The sequence below is a fragment of the Protopterus annectens genome, chromosome 1.part0 (assembly GCF_019279795.1).
Source record: "Protopterus annectens isolate FY-2018-M chromosome 1.part0, PAN1.0, whole genome shotgun sequence".
Lineage (NCBI taxonomy): Eukaryota > Metazoa > Chordata > Ceratodontiformes > Protopteridae > Protopterus > Protopterus annectens.
This window is the reverse complement of record NC_056725.1, coordinates 1,440,394,245-1,440,418,097: the sequence shown is the minus strand read 5'-3', so window position 1 is coordinate 1,440,418,097 and position 23,853 is coordinate 1,440,394,245.

Genomic DNA, 23,853 nt, shown 5'->3' with positions numbered 1-23,853 from the left:
TCTTTCAAATGCATCAGAGAAAAAACTGTCTTCTACTTAAGGTCAGCAGCAACAATATTCTTGGCACATAAGTCCAAAAAGAAACTATTCGCCATCTCATTGCTGTATTATGTTCCTCTGGAAAAGTCTATTCCATATGTGCTTGCACTGGGAGTTAGGGTATTTTGTCTTCATATTAGCATGTTAAGGCACACTACTCAATTGATGGATTATTTAAACACATTTGCCAGGTTTCTCCAGGCTTTACATCAAGTTTTCTTTGCCTTTCTTTTCCATTTGTAATCCATGTCAATTTAAACATTAGTGCTGTGATAACCCACCACTGCCAAGCAGTAATCAAGGAGTCTAAATCCTCACCACTGGCAACAGAGGGGGGGGGACGTTCACTGGGAGGATAACAGGTACACACACTCACTGCATCAAGTGCAATTTCCCTTAAGAACACACAGAGACCACAGTCAGTCCGAGGCTGGTTTCTCCCTCTTTTTCCAGATCCCCAATAAGACTCCCCACTGGCACAGCTATAGAGTTGAGATTTCAGCTGAGTGATCAAGCTAGGACCTCCAGCACCCTCTCTGTCTAACCAGTGCTTTATGTTGCTGCCCATGTAGCTGACACACATACTCTTTGAGGTTTGATTTACACACACACACACACACACACACACACACACACACACACACACACACACACACCTGGGAAAGGCTGTCACAGGTTTACTAGCTATGCCCCCTTATGTCCAGACTATAAGGTAGTTACCACTGCCACCAGTCACTCCTTATTAGCTACTTTAAGGCCCTTAACAAAGGGTGACCTATCTTACTGTGTAATATTAATATTAATACAAATGGTAGTTTGACCAAGAGCAAGGTTATTAGGAGTGGTCCACAAAATGTCACCAAATAAATATACAAGTACTCCCAAAACTTAAATACCATCAGCCACAATGAAATATTTAAATATATTTAATAATAAATAATAAAAGAACAAGACAATACTAAATATATATTCACAGTGATATCAGAGTTCAAAACCACAGGAAATATTTAAAATAAAATCTAAACTAAGCTTCGCTATATTCCTGACTGTATCTAAGAGAGTTACTATACACTAATAACTTACTTAGAGAAAGGCAGATGTGGTAAATGGTTCTTGTTGTTGTCAGGTCCAAGACAGAATGCAGAATGTTCTGTCTCACTGAGAGACTTCTCAAAATAATATCTAAAATATTACTGCTGGGATTGCTTGCAGAATGACATCATTTCTGGTCATCTGACTTCTAGTTCCCAGGCAAAATTCCCACTGCTGGCAGCTGGCAGAATTTAGCATTTACCTGTAAAATTACATAGACAAGGGCTTTTGCTCAGATCTTTGGCAGGTGCTGGAAGTCATAAAACAATTGCATTCCTTCATGCTTCCAAAGTAGCAATTAGTTCACCCAAAGACAATACAAATAGCTTCACAGAAAGCTTCCTAGTACAGACTTTGTGTCTCCAGCTGCATTGAAACCTGTCACATAGCCTCTTTATGGCCTAGTCTAAAAAATAATTTAATTTCAGATATTTTTCTAAAGTTTGCTGGACTGAGATTAACCCTCCGGTTTCCTCTGTTGACATATACATTTAAACAGTTACAATAGTGCATGTACATTATGACTGTGGTGGTGGTGCTGTGGTAGCATTGTCGCCTCACAGTTAGGTGTTGCCCGTTCGATTCTCAGTTAGAGCGTCTTCTGTGTGGTGACATGTGTGAATGGGTGTTCCTTTGTTGAAGGTTGTGCATTAGGCCCGGCAAGCCAGCACGTAAAACTCTACTGCCAGTCATTAGCGGACCGGAGTTCCGCTGTGGCGACCCCTAACCAGGAAAAGTCGAAAGACACAAACAAATAGTGCATGTACATTTCTGTCCTCTTCCAGTAGGGCACACTGTGGATATATTTTAAGCACAAGCACTTTACAAATGCCTTTTTAACACATACATCTGTACAGAGCAGTTTGATATAGACATGACATATATTTCTAATACATTTGCAACATAAGCATCTTATATAAATTAGATTGATACTCACAAATGACATATAATTATTTACAAATTTCCACCTAGCTTTGCTGGCAGTACCTCCATTTGTTACAGATGCCATGACAGATGAAGCAGTCCAAAAACAGCACTGTTTGTTGCACAGCACTACTAGGGTAGATTACAGTTCTACTTAGCCTTCATAGTATAGTATATCTGATATATTATTCTGACAAGAAAGAGAGTTGTAAAACTTATGATGTCATCACATTAAACCATACCACACAAGAGGCTTATAAATTTATAGTACGCACATTATCTCAGAAGTGGCCAGGGGGGGGGGGGCAATGCATAGTGAGCATAGACTTATGCTGTGTCATCTCACCTATCCAAATTTATAAGTTATGCCTGACCTATAGGGTGACTCCATGAACAGCCTCTTTCATCCATGGTGTTTACTAGTTAAATGGGGAATAGAAGTAGATTGCCAGGAAAATTGCATGCAGTAATACACACATCCTCTAAAGTGGACAAAATAGGAAAAATGGGTGTAGGATCTGGAAAATCCTTCCATAACAATTTATAGTATTTTTCTGAGGGGCCTTTATTCTGCATCATACACCCAGGGAGAATTAAAAGCTGCCAATCAACTCATTACATGTCTTTGGAGGTGAAAGGTGACCAGAGTACCCAGAAAAAAAAACACAGGGAGGAAATGCAGACTACACATTAAAGGAACCCCAGCTAGGATTCAAACTGGAGACCCTCTTACTGTAAGGCAACAATGGTATCCACTGTACTACTGTGCCACCCTATCCCCATCATTAAGTTGTATTATTAAGACTTTCACTGCAGTTTGTATTGCTGTACCTCCGTGTATTCAACACAGGAAACACTCTATTGCAATCAAAGACAATACAGTAAACACTTAATGGATGCATCATCACACAAAGAAATCCGTAGCAACAGGGTGGCAAACTGCAATGAAGCTACCATCTTTGAATCATCAGATAATGAGTTGTAAGTCCCTTGCTGGTAGTGTCAAAAAAAAAAAAAAAGGCAAATACACTATATTTCAGTTTCACGTGCAGCATTAGCTATGGACGGAGAAAATAAGCAAACCACATTCATGGTTGTACTGCTTTTGGTAAAACTGCAATGAAAAATTCCCACAGAACAGATTCAAGTGTAATGAAGTTCCTTTGTTAAGCATCTGGAACAAAAGTATCTATACCTTTGTGATCAATGTTTGTTTCTGGGAAACTACAGGTTTTTGGTGTCCACTTGGTCATTTCTCAGAACGTCAGAATATCATCAGTGAATGACTATCAGCACAATATAATAACTGTTAGACTTAAAAATGTGTTTGAAGGTGAATGTTGCATTGTTTACATGTTTCTCCCTCTTCTATAAGTTCTAATTTTGGAAAATATAGAAAGACAGATTTATTTCAGGGATGTGGAGACTTCTCCAAATGCTGGGGTGCAGGAGAACTTGCACCTGCAAAAAAAGTTGTTTGTGCAACCTTGGGAGTGCTGCTGTTTTGAGGTGATGTCTCCAAAGGTTTTAGGCATTTTGGTGTCAAATATTCATCCAGTGATTAAAGATGTATTTTTTTTTTAAATTTTATTCTACATTTTATATATTTCAAAGGATAAATATAAAGTTCTGACTTTACTAAATAGTCTATATTTATGCATTTTTGAAAGGTAGGAGGAATTAAAATACTTAGAAAACGTTACATGCACATGATAAAAATACTGAAAGCCCAAAGAGACAGTCATAACACATCTGCAGTGAACCTTGCAGCCTTGGACATGCTTTGATACATTTACGTATCTTAAATATTAATAAGCAGAAACCAAACCCTCATATACTCAGTTTATCTGTTTTCTGTATTTTTTTAGGTTAGAGCAGTTTTGCTGTTGACTTCAATAGGCTACATTAATTGTTTATGTTTATAATGAGATACTTTCCAATCTTTTCTTTTTTGCATTATTAATTATTCTGATGTATTTTATTTATGTCATGCAATGTTTAATTCATTTCATGGAGGGAATTTGTTTAAGAGATGGCACTATTTTAGAGAAAGTGAAAGCACAAAACAGTTTAGATTTAAAAAATAAATTGCTGTATAAATAAACAGTATTTATTTTTTAAAGTATGGAATACTGCCACCTGCTGGTTTGAATGTGGAGTGCAATTGGAAGCTGTTATAATGTTAATTGAATGAATGATTTAATTGGTTCAGAGGTTCATAGTTAGGTATTAGGCTATGAGCCCTGGGGCCGATATAAGCCTAGCCAAAAAGGTTCCCTGGCTTTCACCACCCACGAAAATTATTTTCCTGTGCCCTTGTTGAGCAGTGCCACAGAAGTGATCCCCGGGGTAAATTTTCTATTTCCCATCCCGATGTCAGGATTTTTCTTAAAGAGGGCCAAAGAGGAGCTTTGCTTGACATGAATGGGTAGTTTGTCCCAGAGTATGGGAAGTCTCTGGGAAAGGAATCTATCCATCCAGCATGTTCTGTTTATTGTGGTGACAAGGTTTAGGTCCCTGGAGCATGTGGTACGGAGAGATTGGGATTTCTTTAAGTGTAGCATACCCAACAGCTCTGGGTTTGACATAACTTTGTATGTTAGGCAGAGATCATCTCTGAGTAGGTGGTATGTGATGGAATAGAACTGGAGTTTTTTGAGACGGTCTGCGTATGGCATCTGTTTGAGGCCGGTTATCCTCTTAGTGAGGTATTTCTGTGGCCTTTCCAATTGTTGTAGGTGTCTTGTGAGATACATGCCAAAGGGGGCATTGTACTCTATAATGGGTCTGATGAGGGATGAGTAGAGAGGAACAATGACCTCCTTTTTTCTAGAGGAGAACCCTTTTGTGATGAGGTGTGCCACAAAGAAGGATTTCCTGACTATTGTGACAATGTGGTTATCAAAGGAGAGACTACTGTCCACCTGTGTCCCAAGGTCTCTTATCACACTTTTGGTGTTTATTGAGCTACCGCCTATGTGGTAGTTCATGGGTGCTGAGTTTTTCCCAAAGGGAATGACAATGCAATTCTTGGCATTGAGCTTGAGGCCATGACTTTGACACCAAGCATCTGTCTCTGTGAGGCCCTTTTGTAGAATGTCTACATCATTAGGTGATTCTATTATGGCTCCCAGTTTGCAGTCATCTGCGAACTTTGTTAGCCAAAGACCTTCTGTGTTGGCCTGCACTTCACAGAAGTAGATGCTGAACAGGAGAGGACCCAGGCACAAACCCTGTGGTATTCCACTCGTCACTGGTCTGAAGTCGGACTTGGAGTCAGCTACTTTTACTGTGTGGGTTCTGTCAGTGAGCCAATTGGCCACCCATCTTGTGACATAGGGATTTATGCCCAGTTTAGTGAGTTTATCTATAATTCCAGAGTGGGGGATGGTATCGAAGTCTTGGCAAGGTCAAGATAGGCTGTGTACACTACCTTGCCCTCATCTACGGCTCTGGTGACTGCTTCAAAGAAGGCAATCAGGTTTAGTAGACATGATCTACCTTTTACAAACCCAAACTGAGTGGGGTCCAGGGTTTGGAGGTTACCTATGTCTTTGTTTATAAGCTCCAAGATTATACGTTCCATGGCCTTGCAGACCAGGCTTGTCAGGCTAATGGGGTGGATAACTGTCACTGTGCAGCATTCAGTAGGCACATAGCCTGAGGTGAGGCTATGATTGAACATTGTACATAGATGAGGTGCCAGTTTGTTCTGTAGTTCATGCAGTATGCAACCTGGGATGTTGTCTGGTCCCATGGATGCTGTGTTCTTGGCTTTGGAGAGTGCAGTCTTTACTTGTTCATCTGTGATTACAGGGGCTTTGCATTCTTCTGTTATTAAGATGGGCCCTTTGGAGGGTGAGAGGGGATAAAGTTAGCATTGAACCTATCTGCCAGGATGTTGGCAATATCGGTTGGTTCAGTATATTTAGTGCCATTGTGCTGTAGCTCAGAGCAGATCTGAGTGTTGCCATTGAGATTCTTGACATAGCTGTAGAATGCTTTGTGATTGTATTTGGAATCAGTGGCGATTTTCTTTTCATAACAGGCTTTGGAGGATTTTATGAGGGATGTCAGCTTCTTGCTGAGGCTGACCAGGGAGTTCCTCCAGTCTTGCAATTTTACTCTTTTTTTGCAACAGCTTCTTCCTTCTGTGTAGAGTTTGTTTATGGCAGAGGACCACCAGATTGGCTTCTTTTTTTTGGAGGATACCGTCTTGGTTCTATTGGGGATGGCATGATCCATGCACTCGTGTATGTGCTTATACAGTGCATTTGTGTAAGATTCAGCAGTCATACCTCTATTTTCCGTCTGCATGGGTGTCATGAAGTTTGCCACTTCTGTCTTAAGAAGCATGAAGTTGGCTTTGGAGTAGTTTTTGACAGTGTTTTCCTTAATGGGTGGTGGGGGTGGGATATGAATGTCTAGGGTGATTAGCTTGTGGTCGGATCTGACCAGCGAGGAGTTGACTTCTGGCGTGGAACACCGGTTACCCATATTGGTAATCACCAGGTCCAGGATATTGCTGCCCCTGGTGGGGTGTGGACAAGCTGATCCAAGACGTTGGAATTTATGAATCCCAGAAAACGTTGAGCAAATGAGTTGGTACATGAGAAGTTTTCCCACTTGATGGTGGGGTAGTTGAAATCACCCATAGTTAAGGTATTGGGGTGTAACTTAATATTTTCCAGTATCTTAAGAAATGAAGAGTGTGAATCCTGGGGTATGGTGGGGGATCTGTAACAAGCTACAACCTGGATTGCAGTCTTGCTCAGTGTTAGTTGCACTTGGATAATTTCAGATGCATTATGTTGAGCAACTAGCCTGGAGGTGTGGATATCCTTAATGAATATGGACACACCTCCGCCTTTAATGTTTCGGTCCAGGTTAGGTGGCCAAAAGGTGTGGTATGAATTATAGCCGGGTAATGCAGGTGTGCTCTCTGGAGCCTTGAACCAGGTCTCTGTCACTGCACAGATGTCGATGTTCTCCATTTTAAGGAGTCCCTCGAGTGAGTGCATTTTGAGGTTTAGACTTTTAGCATTGAGTAGCATAACCCTCAGAGTTTGCTTGCTTGTACCTGTTTATGGTGGTGAATTTGGCATTTGAACCTTGCCTAAAAAAAGCACTCTAGGGGTGGCAAGAGCCTTATCCAGTATCTGGAATCCCAGGGGTGACAAGTGCAGGCCATCTCTGACAAAGCATCATGGTCTGTCGACCATGTCATCCCAAGCAAACAGATACTGGATCCCCTTAGAATGACACCAGAAGCTTAGCCAATTGTTGAAGTCAATCATTTTGTTCTTGTACTGTGGTATCATTCTGGGCGATGGCTGGATTCTACTCAGGGCTAGGGTCATACCTGCCTGGACTACAAGATATGAGAGCTCCTCCATATCTTTTTTCATGTAGTCCAGGGTGGTACATCTCAGGTCATTCACACCAACATGGACAATGACAGAGTCGTATTTGTACTTGTTGTGGAGTGACCTGAGTGCGTGTGCTATGTGGTGGATCCTGGCACCCAACAGGCAGCTGACAGTAACTTTCTCCTTGTTTAGCCTGGTGAGTGGGACATCAGTATGCCTGACTATAGAGTCACCTATGACTAGTGTGTTGGGTACATTGTTTTGCCTTATGGGGTGAGGTTGAGTGGCACACTGATTTTGTGGGCTATAACCCTCAGAGTTTGCTTGCTTGTACCTGTTATGGTGGTGAATTTGGCATTTGAACCTTGCCTAAAAAAGGCACTATAGGGGTGGCGAGAGCCTTAGCCAGTATCTGGAATCCCAGGGGTGACAGGTGCAGGCCATCTCTGACAAAGCATCATGGTCTGTCAACCATGTCGTTGGGTGTTTTTTAATTGGATTTATTAGTTTTTTAATTGTTGTAAATATTTAAGAATGTGATGAGTATGTAAGTTTTGACGCCTTGAAGGCCAGCGGGGTGGACTGAGGCTCTAGAGAGTTTATTGTGTCTTAATAAAAAGTTCTGGAATTACTGGCTTTTGTGGTCGCTTATAACTTTGTTCAGCTGTGGTTATAAAAAACTGTCTTCCACTTAAGGCAAACAGCAACAATATTCTTGGCATATAAGTCCAAAAATAAACTGTTCACCCTCTCATTGCTGTGTTATGCTCCTCTGGAAAAGTCTATACTATATCTGCTTGTACTGAGAGTTAGGGTATCTTGTCTTTACATTAGCATGTTAAGGCACAATACTCACTTGATGAATTCTTTAAACACAGCTGCCAGGTTTCTCCAGGCTTTACATCCATTTTTCTTTGTCTTTCTTTCCCTTTGTAATCTATGTCAATTTGCAGATAAGTGCCATGACAGATTAAGCAGTCCAAACCAGCACTGTTTGTAACACAGCACTGCTAGAATAGATTACACTTCTACTTAGCTTCCATAGGATAGCATATTTGATATATTATTCTGACAAGAAAGACACTTGTAAAACTTATGATGTCATCATATTAAAACATACCACATAAGGGGCTTATAAATTTATAGCGTGCACATTACCTCAGATGCAGCTGGGGTGGGGGTGGGAGAGCAATCCATAGTGAACATAGACTTATGCTTTATCATCTCACCCATCCAGACTTATAAATTATGTCTGGCGTCTAGAGTGACTCCATGAACAGCCTATTTCATCCATGGAGTTTACTAGTCAAGGGGGGAATGGAAGTAGATTGCCAGTCTTTTTTTCTGCATCATACACCCAGTGAGAATTTAAAGCTGCCCATCAACTCTTTACATGTCTTTAGAGATGGAAGAGGACCAGAGTACCCAGAAAAAAAAAAACACATGAACACAGGGAGGGCATGCAGACTCCACACTAAAGGAACCCAAGCCACGATTCAAATTGAAGACCCCCTTGCTGTGAGGCAACAATGCTAACCATTGTGCCGCTGTGCCACCCTATCCCCATCATTAAGTTGTGTTATTAAAAATTTCACTGCAATTTTTATTGCTGTACCTCCATTTATCCAACACGGGAAACACTGTATTGCAATCAAAGACAATACAGTAACATAAAAAAACACTTAATGGATACATTATCACACAAAGCAATCAGTAGCAACAAGGTGGCAAACTGCAATGAAGCTGCCATCTTTGAATCATCAGATAATGAGTCGTACGTCCCTTGCCGGTAGTGTCAAGAAACAAAAAAGGCAAATACACTGTATTTCAGTTTCATGTGCAGCATCTGATATGGACTGAGAAAATAAACAAACCATATACATATTTGTACTGCTTTTGGTAAAACTGCAATGAAAAATTCCCACAGAACAGATTTGAGTGTGATGACATTCCTTTGTTAAACACATGGAACAAAAGTATCTATACTTTTGTGATTGATGACTGTTTCTGGGAAACTATGGTCTTTTGGTGTCTAACTGGTCATTTCTCAGAACCTCAGAAGATCATCAGTGAATGACTGTCAGCACCATATAATCAATGTTAGAAAAGAGTCTGAAGGTGAGTGTTGCATTTTTTACGAGTTTTTCCCTCTTCTATATGTTCTGATCTTGGAAAATATAGGTAGACAGATTTATTTCAGGGATGTGGAGACTTCTCCAAATTTTGGGGTGCAGGAGAGCTTGCACCTGCAAAAAAAAGCTGTTTGTGCAACCTTGGGAGTATTGCTCTTTTGAGGTGAGGCCTCCAAATGTTTTAGGCATTTTGATGTCAAATATTCATCCATTGATTAAAGGAGATGTACATTTTTTTTTTATTTTTATTTTACATTTTATATATTTCAAAGGATAAATACAAAGTTCTGGCTTTACTAATTAGTCTATATATACACAGTTTTGAAAGGTGGGAGTAATTAAAATACCCAGAAAAAAGTTACATGTATATGATAAAAGCATTGCAACTCCACAGAGACAGTTATAACACATCTTCAGTGAACCTTAGATCCTTGGACATGTTTTGATACATTTACATATCTTAAATATAAATAAATAGAAACAAACCCTCATATACTCAGTTTATCTGTTTTCTGTACTTTTTTAGGTTAGAGCAGTTTTGCTGTTGACTTCAGTAGGCTACATTAATTGTTTATGTTTCTACTGAGATACTTTCCAATCTTTTCTTTTTTGCATTATTAATTACTCTGATGTATTTTATTTATGTCATGTCATGTTGGGATTTATTAGGTTTATAATTCTGTTCCTTTTTTTAAATTAGTTTACACAGAATAGATTTTAAGTATTTTTCATTTTCTTAAAAGTTGCTAGAATAAGAAACTCTGCATCAGGCAGTATTTTCTGAAGGGTACAAAGTGTGAATCCAACATGCCTGTCATTATTCAGTGACTGCAGTCCATGAAACCTATTAATTTTACAAGAAACAGACCAAAAGTTTCTCAATTTCTTTGCTTAAAATCTGGACAAAGTCAAAATTAATGGGTGGATGAAGCCCCCCCCCACCAAAAAAAAGGACATATTTTAACTCATTCACTCCAATGGAACTCAGGAAGTTTGCACTGCAACTTCCAATGGGCGGAGCCTCAGCCTTTTGACAGAAGCAAATTATGTCCTCACATTTCAAACGAATGTTCATATCTCTGGAACCATAGGGATTAAGAAAGAAGTATAAATGGCAAACTCTTCAGCACAAACTCGTTTTATAGTGGTAGTATTCTTTAGGTTCTAGGTCTACAACTGAATTTTATAGGTCACAGTAAACACAGTAACTATTGCATTTGTAATATTTTGTAAACAACTTACAACATCTCTGCAACCACTCAAGTTACATGCATAGTCAGCCGCATTTTATTCATCTAGCTGAGAGCTTTCATATGAAGCTAAGGAGTTCTGTCTGTGTTACTTGGTTGTTGAGATATTTAGAAAAAAATGTGAAAATTATATCTATATACATGAATATCATAAAACAACAGTTAATATCTATTTACTTGCACTAGACAGAGGTCAAATAATAATGCAGTTGACTTTCCTATTGTGTAAGCTTTAAGACAAAATATTTTAAAATCTTGTACATAGAATGGTTTTGGAATTACTAATGCAAATATGAACAAGCAATATTTGATGCCTAGAGACATCAGTAGGAGTTAACTGCAGATGCACCTGGAGGAGTCACTCTGATGTAATACCCCCAGATTCTGCAAGCCTTGCACGGAGAGCAGGATCAGTGCAGGAGCTCTAGCAGGCAATGCCGTGCGATCCAGGAATAACCTGCAGGGGCGTGCACGAGCGCTCCTGCACTAGTCCTGCACGGACTCAGCCCCTGTATGCAAATTGTCCATTTGCAGGAGAAATCCATGCAAATGAGGTGAATTTGTGATTCAGGAAGCTGGAAACCGGCCGTGCAGGACTATTGTAATCTGCAGAAATGTACTCGGTTAGTAACCAAGTACATTTCTGCAAATTCCAAAACGGAGACATGACAGCTTCAAATAAAGGGTGCATATCATTCAGGAAGCATGCCAATGGCCAAGTATAAGACCACTGGCATTGAAAACAGTGTAAAAAATAAAAAAAAATCAACTTTTATTTTTTTTTAGCTGATCTCGGCAGTTTAAGCATAGGGCAGTGGCGTGCAAACAGGATTGGGGGGAAAATAAGAAAATAAACCTAAAATAAACATTCTAACTAAAATCACTATTCAGCCATAATACTCAATGGCAGGCAGAAGACAACATGGCCAGTGAGTAGTGGTTGCTAAGGGGGGAGGCTCAGTGTGAGACATGTAACTAAGTATTAGCAGGCAATCCTATGCAAATGAGGGGAATGATAGTGAATCCCAGATTTCCCCAGCATGCTAGTCAGCTCCCAACAGTGTAAGAGCAGGAATAGCTTGGTTCAAGCCTAGGAGTTTAGCTGACTTCATAGAGGGTGTGTCAGGCATACTGTAAGCGGATTTGAGCCCTATGGCTTGGATTTGCTTCTAGCTTAGCAGAGCTAAGCAAGGGGGTGTGTCTGAGGCTGCCTAGCACTCTTTACATTGCCTAAGCGGGTGTGCACGCCATGCACCATGTTTTAAAGAAAAAAAAAGTTAAACCAGGAAATAGCAGCTCTGTGTACATTTGAGCACTCTGTTTGCGAGGCGCGCCCCCAGGCTTAAAGCGGAAGGCAATGGGAAGGGAAAACAGCAGTAGGAAGGTAATCTAGGAGAACTAGCATAACTGGCAGGTGAAATATATCAGAATCAGCTAATTACACAGCCAGCAGACCAGCCCAGCCCAGAACACTACTATAAACCATGCAAACACTTTTCCCTCTGTTTTTTCCCATACTCTACACCACCGGTGTATACAAGCGGGGAACTTTTAGCAAACAAAACTACAAAATGATAGGGGTTGCAGCAGGCATCATACAACTACATGTGCAAGAGGCTGAGGGTGGTGAGAATGTGAATGCTGTCGGCCAACCCACAGTGAGGAGACAGAAAAGGGTGTACATACCCAGGGTAACCTACCAGGGGCTACATGAGCTGGAGATAGTGGAGCACTATAGGGTGTACAGGGACCTCCTACAGTAAATTGTTGAGCTGTGCCGGCCACGTCTGACACACAGAACTGACAGAGGGGAACCCATCCCAGTGGATACCAAGGTATGTGTAGGCCTAGGAATACTAGCCACAGATACCTCCCAAAGCTCAACTGGGGTTATCATGGGGATCTCACAGGCATCAGCATCTAGAGTATTCCACCAGTTCCTGGATGCCATGTCAGCACATGCAGCTGAGCATATATATTTCCTCAACACCTGTGAGGTGTTGGCCAGCAATATGCGTCTCTTCCACCAAATAGCAGAATACCCTGAGGTAGTGGGTGCTATAGACTGCACACACATATGTATCAAAGCACCATCTGGTGATCAGGGTAGGGTCTACATCAACCGCAAGGGCTTCCTCTCCATCAACTGCCAGGTTGCGTGCGATGCCCAGGGCATTATAATGAATATGTATGCTGGCTGCCCTAGAAGCTATCACAATTACCACATCTGGCATCTGATGCAGCTGTACCAGAAATTTGCCAATGGGGACATCCCTTACGGTCACCTAGTGGGGGATGCTGGTTATGCACTGGAGCCGTGGCTGATGACACCCATCAGAAATGCATACACACCCGAACAAGAACACCATAATGAGGCACATGCACAGACCAGACATATAATGGAGCGAGTGTTTGGGATGCTCAAGTCACGGTTATGGTGCCTGGATACATCTGGTGGAGCCTTGCAGTACTCACCAGCTACATGTACTCAGATTGTTATGGTATGTGCCATGCTACACAATATATCCTGCAGAAACAGCTGCAGCAGGAACAGCATGGGGCAGGGACACACAGCCCCCCAATAATGTCAAGGGCTGCACAGGCACAGAGTGACTCAGAGGAGGAACAACCTGAGCCTGCCCCAGTAGACAGATGGAGGCGTGCCCAGTATGTCCTGGCCTTGGCAAAGAGGCAACGCATAGCACATACACTGACACAGTATGGACCCAGGGAATGACACCTCTCTCTCTGACTCGCACATACAGTAAAAGGGATGCCAAACATGACACTACCTGCGCTCAACCATGTATAGGGAGTGTACTATGCGCATCCAATATAGGCAGCCCTCCAGCACCATCCTCAATACTGGAACACCCACAAGGTAAGTCAATCAACCTACCAACTGTCAAATGGAGTAGAATGTGTTGTTACCTGCATCTATGGTATTGATGTGAGCATGCAAGGGAATTGGGTGACTGAATGGTATGCCAGCAGATAGTAGACACTCATAGTGGCACTATGACATCTGTAACAAATACTGGAGTCACCATAGTAGCCAGCACTACACATGGTGACAAAACCCACTGCAAGAAATGTGTGGGCCGTCATGTGTGTCCATATGACTCACACATGCCAGTCAGGGAGGTTCACATACCCAACAACAGCCTCAGCCAGCAGGACAGGTGTAGACAAACACAAACAGAGGCTGTGCTATGGGGGCTTCTGAATGATGCCTATGGGTAACCACCTCCCCAGGCCTACACAGACAGACTACAGCAGGTCAGGCAGTGGGATGTTAGTTCAGAAGGGTATGAAGTCTGACACTAATATGTAGGCTAACCAAAGCTAAGATCTGTAGTACGCTGATATGCCTCTAGTCAACATGATAGGTTAGAATACAGAATGAAATGGAGTACCTGACATACCATTACAGTCATAGCAAATGTGTACAAGTGCCAGGTGTGCCCCCCATCCCATGTAGACATGTATAAACAGTCAGGTGTGCCCCCAGTCATGTGCAGAAATGTAGAAACAGTCAGGTGTCCCCCCCAATCCTGTGTAAAAATGTAGTAACAGTCAGGTGTGCCCTCCAATCCTGTGTAGAAATGTAGAAACAGTCAGGTGTGTCCCCCCTCAATCCTATGTAGAAATATAGTAACAGTCAGGTGTGCCCCCCCACTCCTATGTAGACATGTAGAAACAGTCAGGTGTACCCCCTCCCCCAATCTAGCATAGAAATGTAGTAACAGTCAGGTGTGCCCCCCCCCCGATCCTGTGTAGAAATGTAGTAACAGTCAACTATGCCCCACCAGTCATGTGTAGAAATGTATAACAGTCAGGTGTTTCCCCCCAATCCTGCGTATTAGTGTAGTAACAGTAAACTGTGCCTCCCAATCCTGTGTAGAAATGTAGTAACAGTCAGGTGTGCCCCCCTAGTCCTGTGTAGAAATGTAGAAACAGTCAGGTGTCCCCCCCCCACAATCTTATGTAGAAATGTAGTCACAGTCAGGTGTGCCCCCCCAACTCCTATGTAGACATGTAGAAAACAGTCAGGTGTACCCCTTCCCCCAAACCAGTGTAGAAATGTAGTAACAGTCAGGTGTGCCCCCCACTCCTATATAGACATGTAGAAACAGTCAGGTGTGCCCCCTCCCCCAATCCAGCATAGAAATGTAGTAACAATCAGGTGTGCCCCCCCAATCTTGCATAGAAATGTAGTAACAGTCAACTGTGCCCCCCAATCCTGTGTAGAAGTGTAGTAACAGTCAGATGTGCCCCCCCATTCCTGTGTAGAAATGTAGAAACAGTCAGGTGTCCCCCCCCCCCACAATCATATGTAGAAATGTAGTAACAGTCAGGTATACCCCCCACTCCTATGTAGACATGTCAAAACAGTCAGGTGTGCCCCTTCCCCCAAACCAGCGTAGAAATATAGCAACAGTCAGGTGTGCCCCCCCCCAATACTGTAAAGAAATGTAGAAATAGGCAGGTGTGCCCCCCAATCCTGTGTAGAAATGTAGAAACAGTCATGTCTGTCCCCCCAAAATCCTATGTAGAAATGTAGCTACAGCTAGATGTGCCCCTTCCCCCACTCCAGCGTAGACATGTAGTAACAGTCAGGTGTGTCCCCCTCCCACAATCCTGTGTAGGAATGTAGAAACAGTCAGATGTGCTCCCCCCAACCCTACCTAGAAATGTATTAACAGTCTGGTGTGCCCCCCCAAACCTATTTAGAAATGTAGTAATGGTCTGGTGTGCCCCCACCCAATCCAATGTACACATGTCATAACAGTCAGGTGTCCCCCCCACAACCCTATGTAGAAATGTAGTAACATGTATGTGTAGGTATAATACCAGTGGAGCACAGATGCACAGAGGTAGGCAAGGTAGCAGGATAGGTTTTAGAATCTGCACAATATGCAGGTATGTGTGTGTTAGGTTAGAGTGTGTTTCATATTGTGTGAGAGTGGTTGGTATGTATGCATGGTTAGGTAAGACCTGGTGGCCATTGCCCACTACTGCTGATGACAGGGACAAGTCCTCACAACAGCAGTGCCAAGCACAATATCCACCAGTATAACACAAGCTAGCAGTAAGCCATTGTGAATGTATGGTGGTAATATGTGTGAAAGACTGACATGGCAATGCTGTTGGGCTAGATGTACAAGCAGTACACAGGGGAATGTACCCCAGACATACAGTATATATTGTGTCACTGTGAAATGGACACACCCTTGGAATAGTACATAGAGGTATGCATCACATTATCTGGTCCTGTAGTAGGAGATACCGGTGTTGTCTGCCCAAACACTCACAGATCACAAAGGAGGTAGGACTAATGTATTGGGAACCTGCTGATGTACTTGAACATGCAAACATAACTGGAATGCCCATTGTATATCTGTGTGTCAGATGCAAGTAGTGTCCATAGCACACCTGCACCCAGCTCACACAAACACCACCCACAGGTACCTCTCTGGTTGTACCCCTGTTGTGGGGAATGGGTACAATATGACCCCACCTGTATATGGCAATAGCGATAGAGTGCAGCATGCAGTCCAGGTCTCCCATGCAGCTGTGTCGCTAGCTGTAGGTAGCACCCTGCCAGCATCCACACCACCTGATCAAGACTGATAGAAGGTATTGGCATGAACACCTAGCACACCTACCCTATCAGTCCAGGGGAATATACTGTATGGCGGTCTGAGGCTGTAGGACTGGCAGAATGTAATGGTCTGCCACATCTGGCCCACATCAGCACCTAATAGCCCACAGGCCTCTGCCAAGGGCCTATGTCTCACACGAACTGCCAATTCATGTTATGTCATGGACACCCAAATAACAACACAACACACTCCAAATAAGCCATATGCAAGGCCATGTAGATAAGCCACAGTAACATGTCCACCATGTCCCACTGCATGAACTGTGGACCAACACCAACACAGAGCTGTGATGGGGTGATATCTATAGGGAATGTATCAGAGAATGTATGCATAATGTAAGGAAGAGGATAGAATAACAAAGGTGGGTGGGAGCGTGGGCAGCATGGAATGTGCAAGGTCTGACACAAAGCTGTGTGCACACACTATCCCTGGTTGTAAACACATAAATGGGTGGCTACATACCTGCCCGTACACCACAATAGGGGTAATGTCCTGACTCATGGCCCCTGCCTCTGTGTAACCTGTGTGAATCTGTACAGCTGTGAGGTATTGCCATAGCAATATAAGGCTATACTGACATGTTGATGGATGTACACGTATGGGATCCTCTGCCAGGACTGTAACAAGGTGCTGAACTGGATACACAGACCCAGCTGCAAGTGTCTGCACCTCCCCCACCAGGATGCCAAACACAATCACCTACAGTACACACTATCCCCTGCACACTTTGTCCCCATATTGCCAAATGATTGACTGATACCCTGCAGAAAAAGTTTGCTACCTGTAGGTGTACAACACAAAGGTCTGCACTGGAGTAAAAACTACCTGGAATCAATCCACACATGCAATACAGAAGGCCATACTGGGCATGCTCACACACTTAGAGATATGAAGGCAATGTCAGACAACAGCATACTGAAAGGTCATACTGGGCATGCTCACACACTTAAACAAATAAGGCCCATGTCTGCAAACAACAGTGGACCAGACATATCTGGCAGTTGCAGATGTTAGTGCAGGCACTCCTCGGTATGCACCACTCATGCTTTGCACACACAGTGGATAAGAATATAGACATATATCCAAGGACAACACACTATAATAAGCCAAAAGTAAACATACATAGATGTGTGAAAGAGAGTGACTGTGACAAGGAGCCATCCATTATGAGGCCTGTCCCACCCAGCGCACAGCCAAATGGCTACAACCACATGAGGTTCAGATGTCACTCACTGTATATACTAGCCACCAGTATCTGTCAGCATTACGGACTATGTGGTGCAAGTGCTAGCTGTGCACCATGACTGTACAAGGAAATAGTCATCTCGCCGCTGTATACACGTACCTGTGGAATATAGCCCTGCATGTGCCCGCATGTGGTGTGTCAATCTCTGTATAAATGGGTCATGGCCCATGCACACACATTGCCCTCCCCATAGCCCTACTATGACAAGGCTGCTGAGGTCATCCACTTTGAAATACATCTTTGGGAAAATTAGTAAAAATAAGCTAAGTAAGTTAAAATAGCCCAGTAATCTCAGTGGCACATCCTGTAACTGCGTACTGCTGTACTGTGATAAACTAATTAGGTAGCAATTCTAATCCCAGACATGACAAGTGTGTGTGTGTGTGTGTGTGTGTGTGTGTGTGTGTGTGTGTGTCTGTTTCTATCTGTATAGGGAGCAATGCTTTTTAGGGTAGTCATACTCCCTACAATAAAAATGCCCTACTTTGGCAAGGCTGCTGATGTCATCCACTGTGAAATGCACCCTTGGGAAAGTTGTACCCCAGTAATCTCCGTGGCACGTCCTATAATTGCGTACTACTGTAGTGTGATAAACTAGTTAGGTAGGAGTTCTAATGCCTGACATGACAACTATGTGTGTTTGTGTCTGACACTGTCTGTGTAGACAGCAATGCTTTTTAGGCTAGTCACAGTCCCTACAATACAAATTACCTACTTTGGCAAGGATGCTGATCCACTGTGAAATACACCCTTGGGAAAGTTGTACTCCAGCAATCTCAATGGCATATCCTATAATTGCGTTCTGCTGTAGTGTGATAAACTAGTTAGGTAGGAGTTTTAATCCCAGACATGGCAACTGTGTGTGTGTGTGTGTGTGTGTGTGTGTGTGTGTGTGTGTGTGTGTGTGTGTGTGTCTCTATATGTGTGTGTGTGTATGTGTGTGTGTGTCTGTGTGTGTGTGTGTGTCTGTGTGTGTGTGTGTCTGTCTGTGTAGAGAGCATTGCTTTTTAGGCTAGTCACACTCCCTACAATTTAGATGCCCTACTTTGGCAAGGCTGCTGATGTCATCCACCTTGAAATACACCTTTGGGAAAGGTGTAGCCCAGTAATCTCCATGGCACATCCTATAACTGCGTACTGCTGTAGTGTGATATACTAATTAGGTAGGAGTTCTAATCCCAGACATGGCAACTGTCTGTGTGCGTGTGTGTGTGTGTGTCTCTGTCTGTGTAGAGAGCAATGCTGTTTAGGCTAGTCACACTCACTACAATTCAAATGCCGTACTTTGGCAAGGTTGCTGATGTCATCCACTGTGAAATACACCTTTCGGAAAGATCCAGCCCAGTAATCTCTGTGGTGAGGCCTATAACTGCATACTGCTGTAGTGTGATAAACTAGTTAGGTAGGAGTTCTAATCCCAGACATGGCAACTGTGTGTGTGTGTGTGTGTGTGTGTGTGTGTGTGTGTGTGTGTGTGTGTGTGTGTGTGTGTGTGTGTGTGTGTGTGTGTGTGTCTGTGTAGAGAGCAATGCATTTAGGCTAGTCACACTCAGTACAATTAAAATGCCCTACTTTGGCAATCCTGCTGATGTCATACATTGTGAAATACACCTTTGGGGAAGAGGCACTCCAGCAATCCCCATGGTGCATCCTATAACAGCATAATGCTGTAGTGTGATACAGAACTCTGGTAGGGATTCTATTCCCACACATGGCAGTTGTGGATGGTTTATGTGTGTTTTTATGTCTGTGTTGGGAGCAATACATTTTAGGCTACTCACACTCAGTACAATTCAAATGCCATCCTGCTGATGTAATTCACTGTGAAATATACCTTTGGGGAAGGAGTACTCCAGTAATCCCCATGGCACATCCTATAACTGTGTAGTGCTGTAGTGTAATATACTAGCTAGGTAGGAGTTCTAATCCCAGCCATGACAGGTGTGTGTGTGTGTGTCTGTGTGTCTGTGTTTGTCATTCGTATCCTGTGTGGAGGTGGTTGTGAGTTTGTAACAACTGGACTCAATGTGGAGTGGGTTTTGCAAACTTCTTATATGGTGGCCCTAGTATATATCACAATGTCCACCCTACAGAGTTAACAGATGTGAAATAGCTGACAGGCTGGGGTGCAAATCCATACTCCTACATGTGACATTAATACCAGCTGAACAACGTTACCAACCCTTGCATTACCAAGGGAACACTTTCAACCCATGTTTCATACACACACACTTGCCTAGGCAACAGCCACTATGTTGGTAGTACTCTGCATATTGCTCACTGATAGTAACCATGGTGTGATTGTAGTGAGCTACAGAGGGCATGGCACCCTGTCCATCAGTCCAATAGGCATGTACATGCCGACAGTGCACCTCCCCCATGTTCCCCACTGGACACCTGCAACACCTGTGGTGCCATCAAATGTGACCCACAAAGGACATACCATGCCGGAAACACAAGCCCTGTATGGACAGATGCCACTGACACCAGGGAATACTGGTATCATGCTATCAATGTAGGTGCAGGGTCAACCTGCTGTCCGTTAACAGTTCCCGCCCGCAACATGAGGACAGGACTGGCACATCTGATGATAACAATCTGTGTACACATGGGCCAGACACCCCAGGTACAGTTCCACATGTCACTGTACATGCATGTGGGAAGTGTGTACATCCCAGACACCGTCCATGTCATAGACTAAGGTACACATACATGGCAAGCAATGCACAGCATTGGCCACATGCAATAGTCACCCAGGTGACTGGATAGTTAATACAATACCCACCTGTGTGGGCAACTCCAGACACTACACCCCTGAGCCGCAATGCAGACCATTGTCATGTGGCCTGATGCCAAGGTATACCCATCACCTAGCCTTGTATAGCAGTCTGGCACTATCGACCACTACACACCCATGAAGCAATGCACCCATGCATGTCAGTACTGACATCCGTGTCTGTGTGTGTGTTGTATGATGTGTATGACCACATTCACACTCACTACAACCCCCATTGGCATACTGAAGCATGCAGTCTGCTATCAGATACATCCACATACCCTTTGCCCATATAACCTCCATATGACCCCCGTGTTGGATGTGATACCTTCACAGTACTGTGCTGTGGCAATCCCACTAGTGATGAGTTGTATTCCTGGCCCTGCCAAGTGTGTCAATGTGTGTGCATCCCTGTGAGAGTGTGGCTGTGTTGACGCTGACATCTGTTCATGCAAACAGGCACGTGTACTACACCTACTGCATAGCTATCATATCTCTGTTGCAGATGTCACTCACCATCACATATACGTTCTGAGGGCTCCTCAACATGTAACCTATGTGGCACATCCAATAACTGCATGGACATGTGATAGTACTACATAGTCATCAGGCGTTTGATACCCTATACTGGTAGGTGTGTGACACAAATATGCTTATGTTTTACTCTCCCACCCCTCCATGACTTTTCTTTGCCTCTGTCTGCCTCTCTCACACCCCCTCAGTTGGATGTGGACACTTACACCTGCTTTGCTTAGGCAGCAGCATGTGTATTTTCAGTGATGCTTAAAATCAGCTGATGGCCTCTGCACAAATTGCAGCCCTCCTCTAGCTGATTGTATGTGGAACAGCTGTGGTAACATTCCCATAGCCAATTACATGAAAACACACTCCAATATCTAGGAACATCTTTTTGGTGTTGGGCCTTTCATTCACTGTGAGCAGGAACTCGATCTGTTGTTTGGCAAACAGCATCTCAGATGGATTGGGGATTTACCTCTAACAACATACACTGTGGAAACAGACCAACACACAGAAGGGGGATGTGCCTGACCTGACTACAGACTGTAAGTGTTGCTATACTGCATTTGGAGTAATGTTGGTTTAACAGGGTGTGTCTGAATATGGCTGTCCTACATGTTTTAATACCTGCCATGTCAGTGCTATGTTTATGAGGAAACCCCCATCTGTAGGGTCATATGCAGACTGGGCAGTGTGGGGTGCCTTTTGTTTCATGTGTTACCCACAGTGCACCTATCTGTGAACTGCATAAGGTAGTGTGAGGATTGCAGTCTGTAGATGGTGACAGCCATGAGATTTACTGACTTCATATCCCTCATAGGACATGTTGCAACAAACCCTGTTACAACAGTAAATGTATGAGGTTATCACAGCAACATGTCAATATTGGCCTTGTGTATGTACCTCCAGCCACAATACTGTCAACCTTCATACGTATGTTATGCAGTAAGGGGTGCATATGTGCTGTACACCATAATTAGTGACATCATATCTGATAACAAGCCAGTGAGATATCAGACTGCTATACATGTTATGTATAGTAGGGGTTATATTTGATGACCTAACCTGGACATTCTGTGGTTGTGTGTACAGTACTGAGGTCTGTATACTTATGGTGATTGTTGACTGTGTGTGTATTGTTAATATGTACCTTGGCCTGTGTACAGACTGCGGTAGATGTCATTGTTCTTGGTCCTGTTCTGTCTGATGTTACAGGCTGCTAAACTGTATGTTACCCTATTGGCTTACATGTTTGTAGGGCCATACACACACACATGTCCCATCCCACAGACAGGCATTGGACCACACTGTGCAGCGGCCCAGTATATGTAGGGTTAGAGAGTGAGTGGCACATATGATGTTGGTGTTGAGCAGATAGTCCATATATTGTAATAGTACGCTAGCTTACCATATGTGGCTGTGGCTGTGTTCACATTGGTTGTGGTTATGCACAGTCACACAGGTGTATGTAACTCTGTGCTGTGGCATGCCTGTAGAGCCTGCTATATATGCAGGTACATGTGCATTCCCTCATAGGAAATTTAGGCCAGTGATGAGCCAGTCTGCCTGTAGCCTGCACAGTGCTTTGTTACATGCCTAGCAGCTTAGTGTACTTACCCAGTGAGATGTAATGTCCAGATACTTGCCAGATGTACTGCTGCCAGTCCACCATAACAGTCATGTATGTCAGACAGAGCAGTGGGATGCTGCACAGATGTATGTCAATATCTACTGGGTAGTATCGGGCCATGGCACCTCTGTACCAGTGGTTATTATGTGGCAGGACAGACATGGGTGTGTGAATGCATAACCTATGGAGGCAAATGTATACCAGTAGTTACGTGTTATACCCATCCACATGGCTGTTAACATCCACATTGTCAGGATTGGTCCACATGTCTTGCACTAAGGGGTTATGTATATACCTCTGGACTGTCTAGAGTGTGTCAGACTGTCCATGTATATTGGCAATTATCTCTGCTGTAGTCCATGGGAGCATTGCATGGTAGCAGCGGTACTGTACTATGATGTCCTTAGGATGTCTGTCAGTAGCCAATGGCGCACATGTCAAAAGCAGATGTAACCTCCCACACACACCATGTCTGTGAAGGCAGTCCCTATTACAGTAGCAACAGTCTACAAATATACCTGCTATACATACCTGACATCCCCTTGCACTACGAAGTTGGGACTATAGGGGCTGAGGTATGGCTACACTCTATGTTCAGGACATATTGTGAAGATATATGTATATATAATTATCCAGATATCTTTATAGATACATACACATATACATATCGACATACATAGATGTATATGTTTATGTACATAGATATATATATAAACACCCAGATATATACATATACAGAGCAATATATGTCTACACATATACAGATAAAGATACATATGCAGATATACGTATGGATACCTACATATATATTGACAGTAGTAGGTATATCAGAATAGATATGTATGCACATATAGTTATTGATATCTACATATATATATACCAACATAACTAGGCATATCTGTACACATAGGATGTGCATACATATATAGCTATATATACATATATCTATATGTACATATACGTATATCTATATATACATATATCTATATATACATGTATGTATATTGGAGCGCTACAGAATCCTGAAAGCCCAAAATCCTGAAGACCAAACTCCTGAGAGCAAACTCCTGACAGTACATAATCCTAACAACTCAAACTCCTGAAAACTCAACATCCTGAAAACACACAAGATACCAACACGTATCATATTCCAGCACAAGTACATACAGAAACAAATAAAACACAATCCATATTACTCTTCTCCAAGTAT